The following is a 16105-nucleotide window of genomic DNA, read 5'->3' on the forward strand; positions in this document are numbered from 1 at the left end:
ACTTGGATCTGATATTCTGCAGTTGAGCCAATGTGCTTCTCTGCCAAATAAGAGGTATCCTTCTGCTCGAATCTTAATGTAAATCATAAAAATAAGAGATGGGGAAGAATACTGTGATGAGTCATCTGATCATTCTCCTTGCCTATGTAGGATTATTACCTACCATGCCCAAATTAGAGATTTTGTGCCAAGTAATATTTAGAAAACCTGAGCTTTGTAAGGTTTTCTCTGGAAAAAATAAGTTTATTTTCCCTTTGAGATTAAATTTTCAACTGTGTAATGCTGCTGTCAATTATGACTATGCCAATCATTAAAAAAAAGTCTAAGTATCTTCACTCTTCTCAGTGGTGTGAAAACAAGATGATTACCCAGCTTTGACCAAAAGTTGTACTTATGGTTGTATATTCCATGCCCCAAGATATAGAGATGATAAGAACAACAGAGCAGTGACCTATGAGCTAAGCTTTTATGTTTTTTGGAATTATAAGATTTTATGGACATAGACCAATTTCCTACTGACATTTTTTTTTCTGATACAGGAAAAGGAACCACCTTGTCAAAGGTATCTGGATTTTTAAAAATGTGGAGGCAGCATTGGGAGATAGTTACTAAGGTTCTCTATGCATTTAACACCCAGTTGCAAGGAAAACATTGGCATGTTTTCAAGACCAGCCATGCCCACCAATTGAGTTACCAAGCTAAGTGAAATTCTGAATAGAAATTTCCAGGAAAGACTGGCATCTGTAGCTGGAATGTCTATATGGAATTACAATAGCTTTAAAAGCCTTTGAAAGTATTAATATTTTGTACATCTTAGGAGAAAAGCATATCCTAACCGCTAATGGCTTCAGTAGGAAGCAGCTCTACATTATGCCCACCTCACTGCCTGAATGCCCTGTTAGTTTCAGAGAGCCCTTGCACACTACCTTTTAACTTCCCATAGTCTTTATATATGACTTAGTTTTCTATTTTTAGAAGAATAAGTGTCCCAGACAACATTGTCATATTGTTACGACAATAACAGAGAAAATATGGCTAATACAATACAAAAATAGATTCTTTTGGACATTTATTCTTAATAAAATAAATGTTATAGTGGTAGGAACACAAATCAGTAAGTAGGTATTACAGCCATCTGACTTAGTAGCTAGCTACCTCTGTCTTAAAATAATTCAATTCTAATTGGTGCCTGTTAATAATAATCTAGAATGCTTCATTATAGCTATTTTTGTACTTCAAGTTTATTTCTGGAGTATTTATTCTCTACACTAAGGTTTTCAATCACCTTAACTCTTGTAAATGCATTCTGTTTTTTCTTAGGCTTTGAGCCTGTACAGAAGCTATATGTATATAAAGGTATTCCCAAGCTAGAATCTTTAGTGCACCAAATCTATTTGTTCTATTATACTCTCTATGTATGCTATCCAAACACTTTATAAACATATACATATATATAAAATGTTTACATACAAAATCTAGGAAAAGGGAATTATGCTCAATAAAGACAACTTCAGGATTATCTGGAGGGCCTGTTCCCAGACTCCTGAACCCTGCTCAGGGCAGCCAGGCGTGAGCTCACTGTCCATGTACAGAGACAACAGACCTCAAGGCATCACAACAGAGATTAAAATAAAAGCCCTGTGCCTTTTCCCCAGGTCCTGTTTCCTGTGTGCCAGTCTTGTGCATCTCCATAGGATGCTGGGCTGTGAGACAGCTCAGGTGGCACCAGGGCTGTGTGTTAAACACCTCAGTGGCATCCTGAGGCTAAGGCATCGCATTTGCTTGTCTGCACCTTAATGCTGAGCGCCACGTCACCCTGCCATCCAGATATAAGTCAGTAGCTCTGTTTGTTGTTTGGAAACTCCCCTGAATCACAAAAACTATGCAGTTTTCCTATCTGTTTCTCATTTCCATTAGGAGTCACTTGCATATTCATCACAAGATGCACAGCTCAGCAGTCGAATCAGCAGGGAAAAGAACTGTATTCCATTTCCTTTGAAATTGTCTACTGCAGCATGGTTTGACCACTTAAATCAGTTCACAAGTCAGTATATTATGGAATGTTTTCTAAAACAATAAAATCTCTACTCTGTTAGGGAGTTTGTAGAAGCATTAGAATTTTAAAGTAGACAGATGATTGTTGACTATATTTTGATTATATTCTTGCAACACACATGCCATATGAAAAAGTGCAGGATGAAAGTCAACAGGAAAATTTGGCTTAATGGACAGGAAGAGAATAGTGGCTTAACTGGCTGGTCAAACTGGGTTAATGGTCTATTTCAGTCCCTATAGTGGCAGTGGCACATTTAGACTACTATATGTAGGTATACAGTATGTGACGTGCTCAAATTTCCAGATGGTCTAAAACTCTTATTTTATTGTAGCATCTGGGGCAGAGTTCCACTAGAATCCTAGGAACTTAACATTAGACATTTTACATCAGTGAGTGGGAGAATTTTTTTATAAAAGTCTAGTGCATATCAATATTCCACATTAAAAAAAAAATTGAAAAATAAGATTATTTTTTTTTAATTTTCCACATTTCCAAGTATAGGTATGAAGAAAATCCTACTTCTGTGGGACAAGATGCTACTCTTTGTGTCCAGATAAGAGAGTATAAGAGAGAACAAAATTATGTGGACACCACTCAGTTACAGGTTAAAAAGGGATACTGGCTTCCATTCTAAATCTTATTTTCAGCTTGTATTGTTGCTGATGTTGTGGAGTTTTTTTAGGTTTTGCGTTTGGTTTTTGTTGCTCTTTGTTTGTTTGTTTTGTTTGTTTGTTTCTCGAACGTTAGGAACAGATCTGTGTTTAAGGAGTTAGGTACCCACAGTGCTTTGAGAAGCCCCCACTCCTGTGCCCCGTCGCACTAAACACTCGGTGTCACATGAGACTTTCTGTAGGCTTTCAGTCAACGCTTTACACTCGAAAGAGCGAAAATAATCCACAGATTCACCTTGTCCATATCCTTGTGTAAATCCAAGAAAGCACAAAGCTGGCTTATCTGAGGAGCCTTATCAGCATCGGGTGCTTTCGGCAGCGGATGAGTTCCCGTGTGCCAGAGGGAGACAGCGCCGTTTCCCCTGCCCCGCACGGAGGATGGCGCGCAGGCCGGCCCCGCTCCATCTGTCCCGTGTCGCTGTGCCCGATACCGATGGCAGCTGGAATATCGATGGCAGCAGGCCCCGGCATCGCTGGGGACACGGCCCCACCTCGCGGCGCTCCGCTGTCATCGTGCGGCTCTCACCGTACGACACGCGTGGCTCGGGAACGCCCGCAGCACGGCAGCGCTGCTCCGGCGCAAGCATCTGATCCTGCCCACGGGGAGCCAGATAAAAATAGTCTTCCTCCAGAGCTGGAATTGCGAGGCAAAGATCCACAGCACTGTCATCCAGAGGTTAAAAACAGGTAAGTTAATTTTGGTAGCTCCTGTCCTGAAATGTATCTCTCCCACTCACAGAAGGAAATGACATGCACAAATGAAGAAAACCATGAATAAAAGAAGAAAGGCATGAAGTTAATGGTTTTCCAGCAGAAAATATTTAGCAAAAGCCCTTATAGTTTCAGTGTTTCCCAGAGGTATAGACCATTTATGGCTATTTTTATGGTCAAACAAAATACTGGAGTTGTCCATGTTCACTAACTCATCACTGCCATCTGGATTCTCTGGGACCAATGAAAGAGTTTCACTTTGAACAACATTCTCAGGGTGATTCTTGGGGGTCCTGCTCAAGGCCAGGAAATGGACTTGATAAGCCTGATGGGTGCCTTCCAGCTCAGCATATTCCATGACTGTGATTCATTCAAAGTTTCAATACAGAAAATGGGTATGTACCATGGAGAGATGAATTTACCTGGCTCTCAGTCATCTTGATTAAAAGAGGGATGGAATAGCAGACAAAAACTGGCACAAGAAAGAGGCACATACGCTTGGTGGAAAAGAGTAGAACTGGTAAGGCCAAAACTTTGGTGGTACAGGAGATGAATCAACTTTGTGCTTTGGAATAAAACTATCAAAAGGATATAAATTATTTCTGTATTTGTTTATACTTGCAACTATAGTAATTCTTAAAACAACAACAACAAGAAACCCCTGGTTTATAATCCAGGACAGGTTAATGTTGAATAACAAATCACAGCATGGTACTAATAGCAAATAGACACGTGTAACTGGGCTTTCTTAAAATAACACTATTGTAACAAATTGTATACAGACATCACACACTCCCGAAGTGAAAAAATTGGCAGCTACCCCAAGAACACTTAAAAAAATTGTACAGCACCTAAGCAGGTCGGGCCCACAGTACTACTGCATTCATAAATGCATGTGTGCTAAGACAGGGCGGCACCAATGTGGTTTGTTCCTAAATTTCTTGGGCCACATGATATTATCCAGTGACTTCTGAATCAGTGGTCAGTTTACAAAACAAGTAATAGAAAAGTGTCATTCTTACAGAAGATGTGCATATAAGGTAATAAAGAATACAGATTAGAAAATCAATAGAGCACATCATTGAATTACATACATTTTACAGCATTTGCTATAGAAGTCTTCATCCAAAATTTCCCAAGGAACTGCAGCCTTCTGAGTTTTTTTTGGGCTTACCTATCACAGGGCTGATGTATTATAAATAACACTTCCCATAACAAAATACTTAGTAAAAGCAAAGACTGATGAGTTACACCAGTGACATGTCCAGGCTGGGAAAAACATGAAATATTTGTAAGCAAGCATCTCCATATGAGGTATGAATTTTAAAAGGGACTGCACAGTGCTTACTTAACATATAACAAAAAACTAATAACTTTTATGACATTTCTTTCATCAAGTCCACTTCAGATGAGGTTATGAATGACTTCCACAGGAACAAAACGATACAGAAAGAGGCAGAAAAAATTCCTTCAGAACACGTTCAAGACATCAAGAACTAACATTCACTGCCTCTATCCTATAGCTGGAACAATAATGCTGGTCCAGTCTATGCAGAAAAGCTGATCTACCTGCTCTGTGTTTGATACAGCCCCTTTAATAAAAAATGTCACCTCATGAACACAAAAATAAGGAGCTTCCTGATAATGTCACTTGAGGAAGAAAAATCTGCATGAGATAAAGGAACTACTGATATTTTACTGGAGAAGTTATTTGAAGTTTCTATGCATTGAGAAGGCTCACAAATGAAATGGTCCTTAGATTTTTCAAATTATATATGGACAAACAAAGTAAAGTTGGAATTTTCTTTGAAATCAGCTTGTTGTAGATACCAGATCAAGTCATAGGAGCATTTAACACTTTGTCCTACATGGATAGCAAGTAAAAGTCACACTTAAGCAACATTCATTGTGCAGCAGTGTTAAGAAACTCAACCTAGCCAGAACAGGCTAATTGGAATAGCTGAAGTGGGCTGTGTAGATGTGATTCTTCATGAGAAGTAGTTACTCCTGCTTTCATTTCTTCTTTCTAGTTTTCTACAAACAATAAAGAAAAAAAAAAGGTACAAATTCTTAAAAGTTTCTCTAGGTCTGTATTTCTCTTGTCTCTTGCAATTTTGTTCTATTTGAAAACAAAAATAATGAACAGAAATGTGTTTGAGCACACTCATTTTACTGCTGTTAAAACCACTATGTCTTTCTCCCTGGTGGCCCAGCCTCTCAGTTCATTCTCGTACCTGTGACAGTGCCTTAAATCTGTTAATTCCATTTTTATTACACCTTCTTACGCAGGCCTTGGGCGTATGTTTAATGAAAACCATTAAACTGAGATAGACTGGATCAGATCTCCAAGGAAATTCTAGTGCTGAACAAAGGACTTTTAGAAGGTCTTCTTCTGAGAAAGAGGAAAGACCTCTTCTTGAGAGATTCAGAGCAGAGATTCTTCTGAGAATCTTTCAGCTGATCCAGTGTCCCCTGCTTTGTTTTGGTCTCAGGACAGCTAGTGATGCCATCTCCCATGGGAACTGGCTTGTGACCCATCTGCTCTAGCTCCAATGGTCTGATGAACTCACCCAGTACCACTGATTCACTGTTCAATCAGCTGACAGATCATGATGAATATGTTCAGTTATAAACCTTCTTTCTTCTGTTGAAATGGACCAACGAGTCAGAGCAAAAAGTGATATTAAGAGAATTTGGAGAGCAAACTCAGAATGTGCCTAAACTCCCTTTGGTAGAGAGTGCACATATCAGAAATCTAAGCCCTACTAAAATGAATATTAAAGTTTATAACATTTACCTGAGTTCCTGAAAGCCACAAAAGCTTAGTAGGCTACTGGACAAAAGAAAGACTGCTTTCTCTGTTTGTGACTGCTGTTCCTGAGTGGCTCAAACAATTAAGAATATTCTGGGATGCCTCATCTGTTTTGCCCAAGAAACAAAATAGCTGCCAACCCCCTGAACTGTCATTAGGATTAGACATAACTCAGGCATCTACTGACTCTGACATGTCAAATGCAGCAATTCTGGGGACCCCATTAGCAGGTACTTGGACACCTGTGGAAGCAGTAGAAAGAACCTGGGGCCATTAGAGCTATAGTCACCTCTGTGGTTAGATGTTGCATAGGTGCCTGAAGCCTTAGGAGCATCTGGATGTTGGCTCCAAATCTTGCTCCAGACGGAAGTGTCTGTTGAGGGAATGGTGTTCTCAGGACCTCCCCAATACACCTTGCACACCAATGACTATTGGAAGAAACAAGAAGCTTCATTCATAGAGTTTCAGGTTCCAATTCAGGGACACGGGGAAACAATACTGCTTTTGCATTACCAGAGCACTCTGCAAACCCACCTCCATCCACTACCTGAAGTTCTGTAGGACACAATAATGACTTCAGTATATATATTTAAATGGCTAGAAAGAGGCCTTAAAATCACACGGTTGTAAAAGTTGTAAATATAATGAAACAGTATTTCTTCCTTTTTTTTTTTTTTTTAAGGATTATATGTGGGCACAGTTGGTTATGCTTTGTGCATGTATTGCATTAACACATTTACAAGCAGACTTGAATAATATTGCCCCAAGTGTATTCCTTCATCTGTGATCACTATGATAACCTGTGTATCACTATGATAGCCTAAAGAGAGCCTTTCCAGGTCTCTTTTGAAAACAGTATTTTAAAGTTGTAGTCCTAGTGATAAGTCTCTTGATATTGGCTTCTTGGAGTATGAAGCAGGATTCTCGCTATTCTTCACTCATTTTCTAGCATGTATTTTGCAATGAAACAGCCTGGAAGACTGATGGGCTCTGGTACCATTAAGAGATTCTGTGGACCAAAATTTAGGTGTAGATTTAGTTGTTAATGAAATCAGTCTCAATTTAAAAAGCAAATGGCCTTTTTTAAAAGCAAACTGTGCTGTTGCACTGCAGCATATGCAAGATGTTCGTTAAATGCATCCTTTAATTAACAGATGAAAGCCCATTGATTATTTTCTAGTTATTTTTACCTAAAAGTCAACTTGCTCAACTGCACTGTTAAAAGCTCCAAATCCTCTCTCTGTGTTAAAACTGAAAATAACCTGTTGTATTTCAGTATTCTAAAATATAACCCATTTTACTTGAAGCCAAAAAATAGATAGTTAAGGAGATGTTTATTTCTGTATTGGTTACAACAGTGGGTTGCACTCATGGCAAACATAAAAAAGGCCCATTGGATAAGGCAACACAGTTCTATTAAACCTAATTAATTTAATATTAAAAAAATAATTTTGAAATTACTGTTCAAAGTCAGTGCCACTGCTGAAAGCCTGAAATATGTAACAGTTTATAACAGAGTCTGAGTTCAAATTTTTCGTGGCATTTTTTAAACTTGCTTTAGCTATAAACCAATGTTTTCAATATTCTCTCAAATACAAAATTATTCCTACTCCTTCTGCTCTCAGTATCTTTCATCAGAGAACTTTGCTTGACTATATCTAGCAGATTTTCAGTTAAGTTTACTCATGTTACCTAAGTGAGAAACCACTACTTTCTGCTTGCTTTGTACTACTTTTTTCCCCATTGGATTCTTTAAGCAGAGAAAGACTAAGAAAAATTAGATAGAAGGTGTAATTTCAACAAAACAGAAACATTTAACTTCGACAATCAATAGTAACAGTCAAATTTAAATATTTCCTTGAATGACCATAGAGTCTCTATTATCTTTTACTGGAACAAGGAAGAAAACCACAATTATAACTATACAAGCATGACTTCTCTAAGATGTTTACAAAACTCATTAAAACTATACACTGAAATATTGTAACTTTAATTCACTGTACTTTATGAAGCTTAACTTCCAACTGTATTATTTTCCAATCAACTTATTCAGTAAAATGATAACTAAAACAAAACTCTTACCTCTAAACCTAGTTTCTTGTAATTTAACTGTTCTGAAATTTTTCTTCAGAATTTTTCCATTCATTTACAGGAAAGATACCCATTACAGACAAAGGAAGCAGGGTAGGGAGGGAGAGATTTCTTGGTTGTGGGTGTCATTTCTACTTTGTCTACAAACTTGTGTTGTGTTTGTATAAAATTTACTGGTTTAGCATACTGCTAATTCACGAGAGTCTGGTTCTAAACATTAAACACTGGCAATGTTTGTACCGATAAAGAACATTTAGTAACAAAGGTCAGCACATACCATTTGGGGGCAAGATGTACTTGCAAACATGTAGGAAGTAAAGCTCTCCTCTGGTTGTTGAAAAGATAAGCCAATAAACATAAATTCCCTGCCAAAATTATCCCTCCATGCTTGGATAAAATAATATTGAATGGTGAGGAGGGCTACTGAATAGTAGGTACATGTGCAGCACCAATTCTAGCCATACACCTGAATCAAAGTCCTTTAATTTCTAGTTCTGAAGGCATGATACTCATAGAAGTTCACTGGTCTTGTCTCCTGCGGACTCTGTTAGTGGGAAACATCCAGACATTAAATGGTTTCCTCTTTTCTATCAGCCACTAGAACACTCTAGGGATTTACATTGTTGCAACAGAGAAGTGACAATTTGGATGTCCAAATCTTAAAAGCAGTCTCATTGTGAAGCATGTTAAATATCTGCATAAACAAACACCCAAAGCCTGAAAATCCAGACCAGGTAACTTTGTTTGCATAAAGCAGCATACCTGCCCAAAGCTGACTGATCCCAAACTGCCTGAAACTTCCTTCTGTATCCCTGTGCCTTACTGCACCCCTTTTCTAACTCTGTGAAGACGTGGCATAATGCAATGTGGTCATCTTTAGTTCTCACTGCTGTGTAAACAGAAAGAGATGCTGCCAACCTCACACCTGTTTCAAACTGCAACACAAGTGATGGACACGGAATCCAGTGGATGGATGGCCTGCACTGCTAAAAGTGGCCTGCAACCTAAAAGTCAGCACTTCCTCTGTCTTCCACCTGGAACTGCTCAGCAGCAAGAGCTTGGCAATTAGTGTGCACTGATGATGGCACTGTTTCAAGGACAGTAGAAAATTCATTTTAAAATACCTATTAAAATCTAAGAGAGAGGGGCATAAAATAATTGTCTGTTCAATCATTAGGAATCTAATTTCTGAAAAGACAAAATCTAGAAATGTTTGGAGAACCAAGTCTCTGTTATTTACTTCCATTATTTACCTTACCAAAATAATTGTACAGCTTGATTGGAATAATAAATGGTGAATTTAACTATGCTAATACAAATCAAATCTTTGAATTAAAAAAAGGAAAAGCATTCAATGAACATATAAACTAAGCAAGACATGGGAATGAGGCGATTTTTCTCTCTGGCATTTGTTACCACCAGGACTAGAACACAAGTTCTTGGTTTAATGATGTTTTTAATGAACACTGAGCAACTACGGATGATGTACTTAAATGGAAAAATAGTTACTATTTCGATTGCAGAAATAGTCTAGTTAAAAGACCAGAACTATGCAAAGCAGAAGCACAGTGTTAGTAGGACAGTAGTATTATTAGGTTGGAACAAAAGTTTTACTAACAACACAGTACCCAGTACAAAGAAATGGAAGCTTTACATGCTAGTGCACTAGCTGTCCGGCAAACTCTCAAACTGCTAGAAAAGTAATATTCTAGTATTAAACAAGGACTATGAACATGTTTCAATGATGAACAGTGACCCTTTAGGAAAATAAAATGAGCATCAAAAAATAAAACAGCAAATTAAACTCTGCTTGGAAGCTTATTCCTGCTTCAAAGAGATCCTAACACTTCAGGTGCTTACCCATGACTTCAGAAACCATTTTTCACTGAGCTAAGAAGTATACTCACTATGTTGCAAAATTATGTGAAGAAGCTCCACAAACTGTAACAAACTACATCATTAAAGCCATAAGCTATGCGTTTTAGAAGTACACATTGTAATGAACTTCAGTACAGCACAGACTCCGTTGTACAGCCACAGCCATAGCAATATCCTTGTATGATTTAATCTATGACCTAAAATCACAGCCCCATGAACGAATTAGAAATAAAAGAAAGTTAGAAACATTGGCAAAGGGTGGGCTTTGGCACATAAATATTGCAGTGGTTCGCTCAAGTGACAATAATAATTACTGTCTTCCCATGAACACTTCAACTCTATAAAGACATTTTTCCACATTAGTATATTCATTCTGTAAGCCAGTAATCACCATACCAAGTGAAAAAATCCAACAAGCCAACCCCAAACCATAAAAAGTCAGTCACTGTTTCTGGAATGTTTACTGAAGGTTCAGGAAGGAAACAACGTTTCACTATCAGAACTTTAAACAGGCTCCCTTCTAGGACAGAACCACTCAAAGGTAGAATAAATACCATCAGGGTAGATTTGCATAGGACAGAAAGGTGACCAGCCACTTCCACAGCCCCAAAGAAGTACACATGATTTAGTAAAGCTGAGCAGGAGAGAATCTCCTTTCTAATTCTCCTTACAGCTTCAGAATCTTTCTGGGCAGCTTCCACCACATAGAACGCTAGATGGGTAACATTTATATACTTATTGCTATATGTAAGAATGCATGTGCATGTATAGAAGCTACAAGTCTGAAACGGGGAGAGAGCATACCCCTGGGTTACACCAAGAACCATGGAAATACAGGGGAAAATGGCAGGGTATCACTGTATTTTACTTCAAAACCTATTTCCTATTCCTTCCCCTATGTGCCATCAATATTTCCATTTCCCATCTTGGCAGAAGCACCACGTCATGACCCATGCCCAGTCCGCAGAGCTCCAGCAGTGTCTTTGCTTTGTATTACTACTCAGTCCCGATGCAAAAAACCCCCTAACATGCATGAGGGAATAAACCATTTCCTTTATTTTGTAGACAAAACCAATACCTGTAACTACTACACAAAGCATCACTCCAATGCAAATGTCAGGTATTCAGAGAACTTTTGTTACATGGAAGATATGTTCCTCTTCCAACTGTTGTAATCTGAAAAAAATTAAAGCCATTACATGTGTCATGGATTAATAATGATTTCTTTTCAGATGTGTCCTGACTAACATTTTGCCTGTCTTAAAACAGACATATGTTCAGCAGTTTATTATGAAATATACAGCTGTTAATGATATTTCTTTGTAAGTTTTAATTATTGAGAGACATTACACCATAGGATATTATTTTTTCTTTAGAAAAACTTTCTTAAAGAAAGTTTTCTTTTTTCATTAGAAAAACTGGTTTATAGTTAACTGATTTTGAATGCTAAAATAGTTTTACATTAAGCCTTTAATAGTTAGGAGGCTAGATACCACATCTACCATTTCACTTCATAATTTAATTATTATAATAGGCACAATAAAACTTTCTGAAATATCCTAATATTTAAAAGAATAAAAAAATCTCACCTCAGTGCTATTACCAGAAAAAAATTAGCTAGCATTCTGTGTTCTAGCCCTTTAATTTACTACCATAAAATGAAGAGTGAAAGTAAACAAAGCAATTCTGTAAACACTAATGAAAAAATTAAGTTGCACATTAGCTAGAATTGAAATCAACCAAAAATACCTTTATTTTATAATCAGCACTAATTCATGACTGAGCTAACAAAAATACACTCATGGATAAATCCCTGAAACAGCGTGATTCATTTTAAATTGTCATAATTAGGCAAGAAATTTAATTCAAGAAGCTAAAGAACTTTATATGTTGAAAGCAACTTTATCAAGATACAGTTTCTAGAGAAACAGGACACAACCACTGCATTTTCATAACTTATAAAGTAGTAATTCAACAGAAACACAGTGGAACTAACTTGGATTAAAGAAATAGTATTTGGCTCACCAAGACAAACATCCGTCTAGTCTAAGGCCTAGAAAACAAATTCAGTAACTTACATCTTCTGTCATTGTTATCATGGTCACTATTCAGGGAGAGAGCTAAGGAGATCCAAATACGTAGAGAGTGTCATACTCTGATTAAAAAGGATGAAAATAGGAAGAAGATTAGAGTTTAGAATCCAGATTATGCAATACACCGATTTCATTTTGGAGACACACCTGGCAATGGCTTGAAATGAACATAAAAATTAAGGTAACACAGGCTACATAACCTTGCAGTGTATGCTCAGGCTTAATGAACCTACCTATTAATTCAATGCCCTTTCTCATAGAGACAGGAAAAAATATAGGAAGAATGATAATACAGATGGGTAAGAAGTAACAAAACTCTTGCCATCACTTGTAGATACGAGATGCCTGCTGTGTATATACCAGTAAACTTCTACTGGCTCAGGAAGGCAACAGGAACTTCATTGTCAAAGACAATATAAAGCAGAACCATGGAGGCAACAAACAGGCACTGCTTTAGGTCTGAGAGAGACTGAGGGAAGACTGTCCTGAGGCAGGTATGGCATCAGACCTCAACAACTAGAAGTGTCAAGAGTGGAGCCAGCTGCCACTGCAAGAAAAGCAGTACTATTAGGATGTTGTCTTTGATCCTTTCTGTAATGGGCTCTGAAAGACCCTATGGAAGAGTACATTAGGAAACACCAAGTCTGGTCCTAAAAACAGACACGTGACCCAAGAGACACACTGGGGGAGAGTGAAGGGATGCAGCTGGGGAAGACAGGAAAGCTCATTCCCTCTTCATTCACATGCACTGCAACAGGTTGTTGGAATTGTGTTCATTCAATGAATAATTAACGACAGGTAACTTCCAACATCATGATGTTCTATCAGCACCTAATAACACAGGATTTAATCAAGAACAGACTTGCTGTTACTCGCAGTTGTGATAAAAGTTCTATTTCCTACATCTACACACAGAAGTAAAGAAATTCTTCATTCAATAAGGTTGACTTAACAATGAGACTGATCCATCTTGCTGGAACTAAGTTACCTCAGTGATTTTATGAGCAATTACATATACACAAAAACACATAAGGAAAAACTAAGAGGCAGCATGACCAAATAAGTTTTCTGCCCTATTACATATAATTTTATTCATCATACTTAACAAAGCTAAACCTGTACAAGTTTGTACATATTGCATTGAAGGAACTGTTTACTAGCTCAAAAAACAAAAATATCAGAAACATTGAACTTATGGTCCCTTTTGCAATTTTTGTGCAGTCAGTATCAATGTATCAGCAGAAAGCTTCTGACAGATAAAAAACCCAAACAACCCTGAACAAAAACCAGAGACCACAGGGCCCTCATTCAGGCTACCCAAGACAGGTTCCAAGCTGATGTCTGTGGTTGTCTCAAAAGCCAAATTCAAAGTCTGCTATATAGCAAAGTGAAATTATAGCCATTAGTAAAGAATTTAAGAAGCTAATTTAAACAATAAAGAGAAATTGGATCAAAACTACATATACAAGTAAAGACATATGTAAACATGCACAACTGTTTAATTCAAGACCACATTTTCATGCAGGAGAAACACTACATTCTGATCTACTTTTTCCATGAACATGTGGGTGTTTTCCATGAACATGTGGGCGTTTTCCATGAACATGTGGGCGTTTTCCATGAACATGTGGGCGTTTTCAGGCTTTAAACTGAAAGTTGCCTAAGAAAACTAGGAGTGATTAATTATGCTAGGAAGAACTAATGTCAAGAAGTGAAAGTGAGATTAATGTAAAATTTCTAGCATTAAGATAGACACCACTATGATTTAATTTTGGAAGACATTTCACCTTCAATTTGTCATACTGTGGCAGCATATTTCACCTGTGAACTTTCATCTTAGAACACTGAAAGATAAGGCTTAACTTTTTTGAAAAAATTCCATAGGACTGAAATACACCTGAGCAAAACAAAAATTAAAGTTCAAAGACTGAAGAAAGCGTAAGTCAAGTTTTGGCTTGTGAACATGCAGAAAATTAAACAAAACAAAACCAAGTTAACAGCTATTGGCACTTATCCACAATAAGCTGTAAAGTGATGTAATAAAACACAGCTAATAAACATGATTGGTTCACAATGAAACTGTACAAGCCATTAATTCACATTATTGAAACAATACACCTGACTGCTGTTTTAAGCAAAAAACCAGAACTTAAAATTCTATTTTATTCAAACTAAAAAAACTATTTAAACTAGTTTAAATACATTAATCCCCAAAGTTTTACAGTAACTGATGATTTTCAATCACTGACACAACCACATTGTAAATCCCTGAAACATGGATTTATTATAGGAATACTGATAAAACCTTAACAGATACAAATGATACATCACATAGTGTCTTACACCTTAATGGCAAGTACTTGACTCAGATTGGTAGGTGCATCACTCCTACTTTTACACTCTAATACCATCCTCTAGGACCAAATGGTTTAAATTGAATTCACAACAGCTTGCAGTTGCCTAAAAGCAATGATTTTTTTTTTTTTAATCAAGCTATAAAAGATTCTTCTGACCAGTATTTCAAAACTTTTGGAAAGAAAACATCCTAGTGGGGACTAACACAGTATGCAAGGAGAATCATTGCAGTGAACTTGAAAGTCATTTCAGAATCAGCATCCCTGAAGAGATTTAGTATACAGCAGTACAACCCTTGACATCAGTTACACGATGCATGTTTATCCATGCATCTTAGGACTTTATTGTACCAGCAGGTCTTAGGAGTGTTAAAATTAATCTCATTCTGGCACAAGCTTTCTGTGCAGTAGGGGAATTCCTAAGTGAAAGGCACTCTGTTATAAGTGAAATCAGAATTATCAGGAATGCAAATGGATAACTTGTAACATACTGAAGGGAAATGCGGCAGCTTACACAAGGTCTAAAATTAGGTACTTTCTGTAAATAGGTGAAAAAATACTTAGAGCAGCTGTAGTGCATCTGTTTACATGCACACAGACACTAGCCATTGTACGAGCAGAGATCTTGCAAGTATCTCAACAGTTGTTCGGTTTTTTCCTCTGGTGCTTTTCTCACTTGGGTGAAACCAAGCTTCTACAGTTCGAGGTGACTTGCAGAACAGCCCACAGCCCAGCACTGCACTGTGTCAGCCCACAGCAAGCACATCTCCAGAGAAGCTGCAAGTGTGGTCCTCAGTAGAAGAACAAGAGCACAGGCACACAGCACTAGTTGGAACGCCTTATTTCTCTTCATACCTTTCCTTTTTTTTCCACCCTCCCTCTTAAAAAAAAAAATCATCTTGGAGATACAGCTTTCTTTAAGGACAGGAAAACTCATGCTTGTTAGTCTGACTAAGGGATGTGCAAAACAGAAGTAATTTCCCTGAGGCAAAGATCTTCAAGTCATGCCTAGTTTACATTGTCTATTCTTATTTCACTTGTTAAAATATTTGGCACACTGGGGCCTTGATCACCGACTGAGTCTCCCAGTATTATCACAGTCTGTATTTTACATTTATTATATAAAGAGTAAGTTGCAAATGCTTCATTCTCTCATTCTGGTTTTTCACATTTACTGATTAAAATTCCATTCCTTCTCAAGGGTGGTATTGGGTCTCCTGAGCATGGAGGTAGAGTGAGAAACTTCTACTATATTTAAAGGTTGTCATGAATACTGAATGCCTAAAAGGGCAATCACAGTAGTTTTTGGACTCAGAACACAGAGTAACAGGGTGACCTTTAATATACATACAGCCTGTTACTTGGCCAAAAGTAGGTGATTAAATAGTTGCTTTTTGATTTATATTATGAAAACCAGCCAGAAAGGAAAAAAGTCATGT

The sequence above is a fragment of the Motacilla alba genome, chromosome 1 (assembly GCF_015832195.1).
Source record: "Motacilla alba alba isolate MOTALB_02 chromosome 1, Motacilla_alba_V1.0_pri, whole genome shotgun sequence".
NCBI lineage: Eukaryota > Metazoa > Chordata > Aves > Passeriformes > Motacillidae > Motacilla > Motacilla alba.